Source organism: Archocentrus centrarchus, chromosome 16 (genome assembly GCF_007364275.1).
Source record: "Archocentrus centrarchus isolate MPI-CPG fArcCen1 chromosome 16, fArcCen1, whole genome shotgun sequence".
Lineage (NCBI taxonomy): Eukaryota > Metazoa > Chordata > Actinopteri > Cichliformes > Cichlidae > Archocentrus > Archocentrus centrarchus.
Genome location: NC_044361.1, coordinates 7,411,660 through 7,424,242, shown reverse-complemented (window position 1 = coordinate 7,424,242; position 12,583 = coordinate 7,411,660). Strand labels below are relative to the sequence as shown.

The window sequence follows — 12,583 nt, the reverse complement described above, 5'->3', positions numbered from 1 at the left end:
CCTGCGCTACATGCCTTGTGTGCTTTGTGTACATAGGAGAACTTTTAGATTCTGACATTTGTTCTCTGTTCTGGGCTCATTGTGATGATGTCTTGGCTGTTTTGCAACAGTGTCATGTGACTAATCCCTGCCAACAATAGAAATTCAAACACCAAGCTGATTTTATGCCAAAATAAGCATATATTTTATTTTTGTATTTTTTACAGGAAAATATTATGTTCACAATCTGACATAATAATGAAAGTGCCTTGGCTTTCAACGGCATAGAACACATACAGCATTGTTGCCTTGGCATTAATGACCTTTATTACTGACTAATAACAGCATCTATTAACATAGGAACTGGATCGATCACCCACCCAGCTGTTGTGTGCTTCTTTGTTAAACTGTTTATCATCTTGTACATCAAGAGCACACAGCAGGTTTTCAGAGATACAGACTGAACAGCAGTGCCTTAAATGGTGTCCAAATGAGTTTACACACCAGTTGCTAAATACACTACAGATACTGCACAGTATAAATAAAGCAAACACAAAACAGCCCAAATATGCAGAAGTGTGGGGTCAGAGGCTGCAGTTGAATTAGGAAATGCTGAAAGTGAGTTCAATTTTTTAAAGACTTTTTAATGCATGTAGTCTGTTTCAGTGTTTAACCTGGCAATTTTGGTTATGGGAGACACACCGATCAGTGTCCACACCGTCCTTTGACCAAATGGCTACAGTCTTTGTCTTCTGTGTTATGAGCATTATTTCACTACACAATTGTTTTAATTATCTCAGTGTTTTATGAAGATGAATATTGATTGGCATCGCTCACACATAAAAAGTAAATGCTAACTGAGCAAAAAAAAAAACACGAAACCGAGTAACACGAAAAAAAGAGGGAATCCGTGTTCATGAGCACGAATCAATAGATTAAATTTCGTGACTACTGCACGAACTGCCGTGAGACCGGGTTGGCTCAGCGCAGCACCGCTTCTTTTTTAACCTACTGTATTTATTTACTTATTTAGTTAAAAGATGAAGTGAAACAAAGGAATCTTTTGGTGATTCGCAATGGAAATGTGTGAAAGGTCATACTGACAAAAATTTTAGGCATCTATTTTAGGTTTTCAAAACTTGATACTTCACCAAAACTTTTTTGAATCACAGAACTCAACGTTTTTGTTAAGAAGGCGCCACCTTTTGGTGACAGTCTACAATTGAGGGAAAGGGGTGTGTTCATGCTGGAAAGTAAATATGCCCAGGAGAAGGAGGGGGACTTCCAGCCCGACGACAGCCGGACGTCGGCCAGCTGGGAGCTGGACTTCAGCTGGCCGACGTCTGGCTGGATGCGGAAACATTAGGTGGCTGCATCTGTAACAGTCACATTGACATCTACAGTCACAAGTGTCTCGAGATGTTTAGCTGTACAGGTGTACTCTCCAGAATGGTCTGCTGTAACATTTGGGATGACAAGTGTAGCTGATCCAGTGTTATTAAGCAAGTCGGTATCAGTACCATTGTGAAGGTCTGATTTGGAACATAATTTTTTCCAAATAATCTGAGCTGGAGGGAAACTTTCAACACTGCAGGTCAGATTCAGGGCATGTCCCTCATTAACAGTTGTATTCCCGATGATCTGAGGTTTCCTTGAATCTGTGGAGGACATTCACATGTTTTATTTAAGGAAGGAGAAAATACCACTCACACATACTGTAACCATTCTACCAGGTAAGTGTGTAATTAGTTTATCCATAGATGTGTAGATGCTGACCTGCAAAGAAAAAAGGTTGTTCATGCTAACACTGTTACCTGTAATGCTAAAAACAAACCACTTTGACATTGTGTGTTCAATTTGTGCGCATAACAAAGTGCCGTGAATGACAGTAGAATTTAAGGAACATTTTAGTTACTGTAGAACATTATTAAACATTTTCTTGTAAATGCACACAAATTATGTGCTTTGTATTAATCTACTGTATTGCATGCTTTCAACATTTTCTATTTGAAAGCACAAAGCTGTGTACTTACACAGCACTGTTACATTGACTTTCCCCATCAGGGTATTGTCCATGTATTTTGCCAAACAGATGTAAAGTCCAGAATGTTGTGCCGTCACATTTGGGATGACAAGTTCAGCTGATCCAGTGTCATTGTGCAGGTTTGTGTTAGAGTCAAGTTGTTTCCACACAATCAGAGCTGGAGGGACACTTTCAACACTGCAGGTCAGATTGAGAACATCTCCGTCCTTAACAGCTGTATTCCCAATGATCTGAGGTTTCCTTTTATCTGTGGAGGACATTCACATGGTTTACTCACTCTATGAGGTAAATGTGTAAACAGTTCTGCACAGATGTGTGGACGTTAACCTGCAATAAAAGAAAGCTGTGGATGGCAGCACTGCTAATGTTAACAAACTAATCTGATACTGTTGCTTTAATAACTCCAGATAAGGGCATGCCAGAAATTTCATTCTACTGTGTTGTGTCTGTTTTTCAAAGAATTTTTGTTTGTTTTTTCTGTTTGAAATCAAAAAGTTACGTACTTACACAGCACTGTTACATTCACTTTCTCCTTCAGGGTATTGTCCATGTATTTGCTCACACAGATGTAAAGTCCAGAATGTTCTGCTGTCACATTTGGGATGACAAGTGTAGCTGATCCAGTGTTTTTGTGCAGGTTTGTGTTAGATCCAAGTTGTTTCCACACAATCAGAGCTGGAGGGACACTTTCAACACTGCAGGTCAGATTCAGGACATCTCCCTCTTTTACAGTTGTATTCCCAGTGATCTGAGGTTTCCTTGAATCTATGGAGAACATTTAAATAGTTTATGTAAAATAAGCAGGGAAAAAAAACACTTTAAGAATGTTTAATAATGAACTTAATAAAACAGACTGATGACAAATTAAAGGAACCCTGGATAACTGACCAATACAGTGCTGTCTACTTACAAGTCACAGTCACACTGACATGTACAGTCATTGTTGTGTCCAGATGTTTTGCTGTACAGATGTAAAGTCCAGAATGTTCTGCTGTCACATTTGGGATGACAAGTGTAGCTGATCCAGTGTTATTGTGCAGGTTTGTGTCAGTTCCATTGTGAAGGTTTGTGTTGGAAATGATTTTTTTCCACACAATCAGAGCTGGAGGGAAACTTTCAACACTGCAGGTCAGATTGAGAACATCTCCCTCATTAACAGTTGTATTCCCAATGATCTCAGGTTTCCTTTTATCTGTGGAGGACATTTCAATTATTTATTTGAGATAAGGAAGGATGAAATAACTAAAATTAAATATTAAAAAACAAAACAAACACACAAACAAAAGCAGATGAATGACAAAACTTGAAACTTTGATGCAATGTAGCACTGGATCCAATAATTTTTTCATGAATTGAGTTTGCTGGCTGGTATGCCCGCTACACTCAATAAAACACTGAAAGAGGGAACCAGACTTTTAGAAACAAGTTGAAATTAGAGTTATATACTTACACATCACTGTTCCATTGACCTTCTCTTTCAGGGTATTGTCCATAGTTAGCTGTACAGACGTACAGTCCAGAATGTTCATTGTTGCATTCAGGATGACAAGTGTTGCTGATCCAGTGTCATTGTGCAGGGTTGTGTTTGAACCAAGTTTAGACCAGATAATCAGAGATGGAGGGACACTTTCAACACTGCAGGTCAGATTCAGTGTCTCATGCTCCCTTAATGTTGTGACACCAGTGATTTGAACTTCCTTCAATCTGCGACACAAAAAGAGAAATTACAGATTCCTTCCTGCCATTTGTTAAAAAATACTGTAAAATTCAACAAGCTAGAGAACATTTTAGACACTATGGTACTCACACTTCACATTCAAAGTTGAAGTCTCTTGTGTCGTCGTTTCACCTGTAAAACTGATCTTACAGGTGACACTGCTGTTGTGGTGTTCAGCCGATAGATTAAAGGTTAAAGATGAGACGTGTCTCTGTGTGAAAGCAGTCAGATTCTCAGTCTTGAAGTCAGTGATGTTTCCTGTAATATGCGATTCATTCCCTCCTGCTCCTCTCCATGTCCAGGTGATTTCAGGTACAGGTCCAGAGCAGAGACCAGGAGCAGTGCAGGTCAGTGTGGCCTGCTGTCCCTCTGTCAGTGTGGGAATCGTTACTGTGGGCTTCTGTTTAAGACCTGCTGGGAGAACACTACATTAGTGGAATCGAGTGAACCTCTTTTTGTTAAACACTGAATGTTTAAGTCTTCAAGTATGATTGTGTCTCAATATGTTTATTTTTGGTCTAGCTTTTCATACCTTTTACAGAGACAGTTACTCTAGGAGAAAATGAAAATCCTTCTTGTTTCCCGTTCAGTTCACCATTAACTCTGAGGTGATACAATCCAGAATCAGACTCTTTGAGCTCATTAATGATGATGCTGCAGTTGTTCTGACTCACATCAGGCTCCAGAAGCGACACTCGTCCTTCAAACCCAGACTGAACGTTAATGTTGTTCTTAGTGTGAAATACCACGAGAGGATAACGACATGTTGGTTCAGACGCTTCACATTTATACCAGGCTATATGCTGAGCTTTAAAGGCAGTCTTGAAAGAACACGGGATCACAGCACAGAGTCCAGCCTCTGCTCTTAGTTCCTCCTTATTAAGAGTGACACAGTATCCTCTGTCACAGTGTTGTTGTCCCAGGCTGAGGCACCTGTTAATGCAAAGAGATAATAAAAATGATGGTCTTGAGTTTTAGACAAAGGCTGTTTGTTTTTACTGTAGCAACAATAATTTTACACATTCCTATGCCTAAAGTATATGTGACTAATAAAAGATTTATTTAAAATAACTTACAAGGCAACAGATGGCACAAATTATGATGCATTCGAAGTCAAATAAATATTTATGATCTGGATATATTTCACGAAACAGGCTTATGTGTAAATGTTTAAAGATTTTTTTTAATAGTGGCGGAAAGAAGAGGATACAAACCTGTGTCTGCACTGCTGTCACTCACAGAAAAAAGCAGCGTTGCCCAGATCAGAACAAACATCCTGATTTGATGCTCAGTATGTTCCGTCTCTCCCTCCACAGGACAAACTTTAATCCAGCCGTTAAATAAACATGCAGAAAATCCACAAAGCACACAGTTAAAATCACACATCTCCACAAAGCGTGTCATCTGCTCTGTTATTTTGTAGGTGTGATGTGTACACACTCTATCAAGGACTGTGACTGTCCAGCTGCCCTAAAATTTTTATAGTTAGGTATGTTACAGGACAGCTTTATGTCATCTGTATCAATGCATTATGGTCTTTAATCCATCCAGTCCTTTGCCCAGCACAGTCAAATCATACAGCAGTGAGACATACGCAAGAAAAAAAGTGTTCTTCGTTTGCAGTTTTTTAAAGATATTTTTGAAAACGCATTAAACATTTTTACCTCTTGTTCTTCTTCACTCTTCTCTCCACACTGATCTCTGCTGAGTTTTCCATCTGAAGTTTCTCTTCCTCAGTTTTTTTCTATTTCTTCCTTCTTTCTGCACTGTGATTTGAGAAGTTTGTCAGGATAGCACTGAGCTTTACAGGCTGGCTTCCATAAAGTTATTATCTTATATCACGCTCTGCATGTTATATGTTTTATCTCAAAGCCCTCATCATTCATTAAATGATTGATTAAATAATTATTAAATAACTTTTTTAATCACTTCAAAAGAGCACCACACATACAGCATCACTGTATTCCCTAAAAGGTTCAAAGATGAAGTCTCTCACTCAGCATTTCCCATTTAAACAGGATACAGCATCTTTGCAAGCACTTCTGCATATTGGATTTTTTTATATATTTTTAAATATTTATATTGTGCAATATCTGTACTGTTCTTAGGAACTGCTGCACAATCTTATTTTAATGCCATGTAAGCAGCTTGTGTCATGAACCGCTGTGGCAGGACCCCAGTGCAGGACACTGCACATGGATGTAAACTCAATAACTCTTTCAGCTTTATTGCTGGAACACAGGACAGAACTGGACAGTAGCATGAACTAGAAAACACACTTAAAACTTTACTCGGACAGAGAGGCACACAGCGGGGATAATCAATGATGACTCAGACAATATATGCGCACAGCAGGTAATGGGCAAATGTGAATCATCTGAGAGGGAAACACAGGAAGCAAAACCAAACCAAATGTGCCCGGTTGTTGTTCTTTTATACTCATGTATAAGCACTCGTGTATGTTGTTTTAGGAGCCCTTATATCGGCTTTGTTACTGTGTATTTAAGCAGTGCGTTGGGGTAAACTTTTTGTGATCAAGTTAGTAAAAAAAAAGTTTGACAGCAACATGATGGATGCAGCATTAGAACCAATGAGGCTGGCTGTGTCATTCAAAATAAATATTCTGACCTCATGATGGTGCCAGACTCAACAAAGATTTTGCAGTGCATTCCAGAGCAGTGTGCCCTGCAACCTATCCCAGAAACTGAACTTTCCGAAGTCATTTGTTAACCTGGAATTTAAGGAAATGCAAGTCTTAAGTTGCAGAAAAAGATCCGGTACTATGGTCATTTTCTTTGTGAACACACGTTGCTTTCACAGAAAGAGTAGGGTTTCTTTAGCAACATTATCATCTGTCTTCTCCTCTCCTGCCAAGTTTAAATGATGTGTCTGATTCATTTTCTCAATCATACCTATTAATTTGTGGTTAGTATTAGCAGTATTACCTAACTTCACTAATTTTGCTCAGATCAGTCAATCACAGTGGCAACTATAGGGAAAATGTATTTAGATAAGGGAATCACAAAAAACATTGTTTTAATATTAAAGGTTGTTTTTAAATTTTCACCCCCACACTAACATACAACATATGATTTGAAATGTGCCCATAAAACATGAAGGACTTTAACATTTAAATGAACTTGCTTGTGCTGCACTGTATTCTGTCTCGCTTTTACTAACTGTCGCTCCCCTTCAATGTCATCTGCTGTTCATGACTCTAACATATGGCTGGAGGTGTTTTGGGCAGGAAAGGTGATTTGGGGGCAGCTTTGCTACAAAGAGACTTGGTTTTATTTATTTATTTATTTTCAATTTACCAGCATGAAGGAAAAAGTATATTCACACACTTTCACATGGATCTGAGCAAACAATGCCAGTGTGGCCACCTGGAAACTGAAACCCTTAAAAATATACAACATACATCAAAAACAAAGCTAAGCAGGAGATAAGCCACTATGATGTCATTAGCTCAAAAGTCTTTGAATAAGATTTTAAGATATGAAATAGGCATCTGAAATTTACACTTAAACATGACATTCTTCTAGCATATCATGATAATGTTGTAGATCATAAAAAAACTTGTTTTAATTAAAAAATAAAGCAAGTACTGATCCTTGTAAATAAAACATATGAAGCTGAAGTGAATCTGGAGTGTACAGCACATTGGCAGCAAGTTGCAGCTCAAATCCCTACTTTTATACACAAATGTCATAATAATGGCTGTAACTAACTCTTCGGTGTGATGTGGAAAATTTTATCACAAAATGTTATTAACAGCATCAATATTGAAACAGTAGCACAGGAGAAAGGATTTGCAGGAGAATTTGCATATCTCCTACTGTGACAGGTACAGGTGTGAAATTGAGTGAAGTGAACATTGTTCAAAGAGCATTCATTCAGATACAAAATGACAAAAATAGTCAGTTCATCACATCAAGCCATTACATCTGATGAGATCGAACAATATTTATCCCCAACCTCTCCACAGTAAAACATTCTTTAAATCTCATCTATCATTGGCAATCGAATACGCTGCCTCATATTTCCCTGCCTCCTTTTCTGGGTCACAGTTTATCATCTCCACTGCCAACGGTTCAGCTTCCTCTCCATCTTGCCGTTCTTCTTTGACTGCTTTCCTAATTTCAGCATACTCCGTCTTTGTACTTTCTTGCCTCCTTGTTGCCTCCCCGGCACTTTTTCTTATTAACAGGGAAAAATCAATACTGGCATACACAACTTCTTTTGTCCCACTGTTTGAGTTCAGGGTCTGGTTGTTTTGTAATGCTTGATGATCATATACCTGTTAGGTACAAAGTAAATAATATGAGTCACTGGGCTGCAGCAAGCCCAGCATACTATCCATGTATTTACAATCTTTCATGCTTCAAACAAAATGGTCTGAACTTAACCTTCAATTACTGCAGTTCTTTTGATTTATATATTTTTAAATCACAGCTATGAAAGTTGACGTAGTGCTGACTGTGACAGAAACTGAGTGTAGCCATTCATTTGCTTGTTTTCTCTCTCCATCTCTGTCCCGGATTAGGAAGTACAGCTGTGAGTTACTGGGTGGCATTTCCACAGGTTATAATCAGGTAGGTTTCCTTTTCACTCATTGATTCTTTTGTCTTCCCAGAGCTTGACATATGGACTGTTTGTAAATTTCAACTCAAGCTAAGGTTGTTTCACTTGAATTTTGGGATGGCTACAAGTGTGACTATTTATTTCTGGCCATTGTAGAAGAAGCAGAGGCTCTTTAAGCTGCAGTGTCCCTTCATTTTGAGGTCTCTGCCCACTGTCGCAGTTATGCCTCAGTTGAAGGCCCATGTTTTCATTGATGCACTTATCCAAGGTTGAATAATGTGTGGTGGCCGTAACAATTGTGGTCTTTCTCCCTGAAGAATTGTTATCTTTCCTGACCCTGTCTTGCTTGAAGCTGTGTTGTGTGTTGTTGCTTTGCCTACCACTATGACCATTATGACTTTGGTTGGGTTATTGTTGTCTCACCTGCCACTGACAGCACTGTTCCTCTGGTGGGGTGGTTGTTTTAATAGATATAAGAGCTGACTGTGTGTGTGTGTGTGTGTGTGTGTGTGTGTGTGTGTGTGTGTGTGTGTGTGTGTGTGTGTGTATCCCCCTCCTATGGTCCCTGCAATGTCCTCTTTTAGAGCTTCATTGCTGTTTGCTCTAGAGGCAGTGCATGGGCCTAGATAACGTGTGCCACACTAATTTATATTGTTCAGTGTCGTAAATAAATTGTTTTATTTACTTATTCTTTTAATATGGACATTTTTTTTCTTATAAAGTTATATTTACTTTTGAATCCATATTAAGTTTTTAAACCTGAAAAATATTTTTACTGTTAGCGTTTCAAGTCTTAGATTTCCTGGGGGTGAAATTCCTCTAGGTGGCAGTGTCACAAAAAATGTATATATCCCTGACCACACTGCAGCATGAGCTTCAGCTCTTTGTAAGCTGATTTTTATGCATGAAGTGGTGCCACATGAGTGGCACAGTGGTGTGAAGGTTAGCACGATCCATTCACTGCAGGAAAGTTCTAAGAATGTACATAAAGTTATAAAAACACTTATATTCTCCTACTTTAAGTGTTTTATAAATTATAAAAACACTTAAAGTATAGGAGAATATAAAATTTGCATTTTAGATATTTGTGCAGAAACTCATATTCTAACAGTTAAATCAAAAAAGCCAAATGAACATAAATACCTGTGAGTTGTCCTGACGTGTAACGATCAAAAAGTGTCATTCAAATTTCCCGAGCTCTTCATGTTTTTTCTGTAGAAAAGAGCATTTTAACAGAAACAAATTTATCTTCAAGTTAATCTGCAAATAAACCCTAATAATAATTACAAAAGTTCATTCTGTACCTGTAGCATTTTTTAGTTGAACAACAAACAATTGATGAAAGAACTACACCAATCAAAAATGCTATGATGATCTCCAAAAATTGCAGCCTAAAACCCAATGACTGCTCTGTAGGAAACAACATGAAAAAAAAAAATGTTAATGCCCACATTGTTTTGAATTATATAAATTACATGCAATAGCTTGTCTAATGATTATCAAATTACATAGGCCATAGGTAATATAGGTTAAAAATGCCAAGTGGTTAAAGCTTTTAGTGGAAGTGTTTTAATTAAAAAAAAAAAAATACCCTCTTTTTTGGGAAAGTTTTGACGGATCAGAAGGATCTCACTTTCTTCCCCATTTCCATTGTTGCTGACACATTCAACAATGGTGTTTCCATGTTTTTTCACAGGTAAACTGACAGTGCTGTTGACTGTGTGATTTGACACACTGGTAATGACAGAGTACTCGCTGTGGTGTTTCAGCAGCGGCCATGTGACGATAGGTAAAGGAGACCCTTCACTGATACACACACAGGTCAAACCCTCTGACTGAAGCACACATCCAGAGCCATCGAGGATCTTTGAAAACCCTGTAAACAATAATCAGAATCATAAACAGGGAAACCTGCAAGCTATAGTGTGAATATGAACTTCAGAGTCAAGATAAGTGCCATCTTACTTACAAGTCACAGTCACATTGACATATAAAGTCACAGTTGTGTTCAGATACTTTGCTGTACAGATGTACTCTCCAGAATCTTCTGCTGTCACATTATGTATGACAAGTGTAGCTGATCCAGTGTCACTGTGCAGGTCAGTATGAGTTCCATTGTGAAGGTTTGTATTAGAGCTCAGTTTTTTCCACACAATAAGAGATGGAGGGAAACTTTCAACACAGCAGGTCAGATTGAGTGCATCTCCCTCCTTAACAGTTGTATTCCCGATGATCTGAGGCTTCCTGTTATCTGTGGAAAACATTTCAGTGGTTTATTTAAGGAGGGAGAAACTAACACAGGCATGTAATAATTCAATCAGAAAAGTGTGGAATTACATTAACCTGCAGGGAAAGAAGGCTGATGATGCTAGCACTGCTAATGTTAACCACAAACTAATTTGGCAATGTGTATTTAAAATGCAAAATGGCAAAAATGTCATGAGAATTTAAAATAAAATTTGGTCACAGGTTTCAAATGAACAGCTAGCCCTGCCTCTTGCCCTTTGACAGCTCGGATAGGCTCCAGCCCCCACCACACAATCAAAGATGGAGGGAAACCCTCTTTTCACATTTGTATAGCCAGTGATTTTAACTTTCTATGAAACAAAATAAAAAGTGCAAAATCATTTTATTTCCTTTTCTGGCTTTCCTGGACCAGCACAGTTGATACTGATGATTCAAAAGATTTTAGAAAAAAAATTAAGTTAAAAACATATCTGAGATTGTACTCACAGTTCACAGTTACAGTCAAAGTCTCCTCTGTAGTTGTTTCACCTGTGAAGGTGATCTTACAGGTGACACTGGTGTTGTGGTGCTCAGCTGAAGGGTTAAATGTCAAAACTGAGATGTGTCTCTGTGTGACCAGAGTCAGATTCTTGAAAGCAGTGCTGTTTCCTGTAATGTGAGATTCAGTCCCTCCTGCTCTCTCCATGTCCAGGTGATGTCAGGAACAGATCCAGAGCAGAGACCAGGAGCAGTGCAGGTCAGTGTGGCCTGCTGTCCCTCTGTCAGTGTGGGAATCGTTACTGTGGGCTTCTGAGTAAGACCTAATTTAAACACAGTGCATAGTGGAAAATCAGTGGAATCAAGTTAACCAAAAATTACTCAACTACTTAAATTTGGACGTAAATGTTGTTTCATTATTTATGATTCACTGGCACAAAACTAAACAAAATACAAAACCTCTTTTTGCACAATACTGAATATCTATTCTCTATGTGTTTGTTTTGATGTACCTTTTCATACCTTTAACAGAGACCGTTACTTTAGGAATGAATGTAAATCCATCTTGTTTTCCATTCACTTTTCCAGTAACTCTGAGCTGATATGATCCAGAATCAGACTCTCTGAGATCATTAATGATGATGCTGCAGTTTTTCTCTCTCACATCGGGCTCCAAAAGTGACACTCGTCCTTTAAATCCAGACTGATGTTTTATGCCTGTGTTCTTGTTGTTGTGAAATATTATGTCAGCATCAACACATCTTTCAATAGATGCTTCACATTTGAACCAAACTATATGTTTGGGTGTAAAGCCAGCAGCAGTCCTGAAATAGCACGGGATCACAACACAGAGTCCAGCCTCTGCTCTTAGTTCTTGCTCACTGAGAGTAACACAATAGTCTTTACAGTTCTGTTTCCCCACAGTTCTGCCTGTTAATGAAAGCAGAAAACAAGCAATAAACACAGTGTCTAATTAAATAAGCTGTTTTTACACAACAGTAAGAAGTTTAATAATTTTGCACCCTAAAATATGAGATAACAAAAGCTTTACTTAAATAACACACAACTCAACAGTATTGTTTTAAAAATTATGACAAATTTGAGGTGAAAAATAAATGGTTTCACATACAAATAATTCCTATTATACATATTTAATATCAGCAAAATTACAAAATTGGAGAGAAGATTCAAACCTTTGTAAGCATTGCTGCTCACAGAGAAAAGCAGAGTTGCCCAGATGAGAACAAACATCCTGATTTGATGCGGACACATTCAGTCTCTCCCTTCACAAAATGTAATGCAGATGTAGTAAACATACACAAATTAAAACAAAAGATTGTCCACAGTTTACATCACATATCTTATTTAAGGATGTCACAGAATTTCTTAATAGTGGCATGTATAAACTCTGCCTTTTAACAGAGCAGCTTTATGTCAACTGTATCATTTAATTAATACACCAACTTAAAAAATGTAGACCAGCTTCAAATAGACTACCCAGTTTTTTTGTCTAGCACAGATACCTTTTACTAGAG

At 38.1% G+C, this 12,583-nt stretch overlaps 2 pseudogenes; both read right to left on the bottom strand.

The window, feature by feature from the left end:
* Positions 1-1,305: 1,305 nt before the first annotated feature.
* On the bottom strand, positions 1,306-5,448 carry LOC115795022 (basement membrane-specific heparan sulfate proteoglycan core protein-like; annotated as a pseudogene).
* Positions 5,449-7,746: 2,298 nt separating this feature from the next.
* LOC115793967 (sialic acid-binding Ig-like lectin 14) lies at positions 7,747-12,320 on the bottom strand (annotated as a pseudogene).
* Positions 12,321-12,583: the final 263 nt, after the last annotated feature.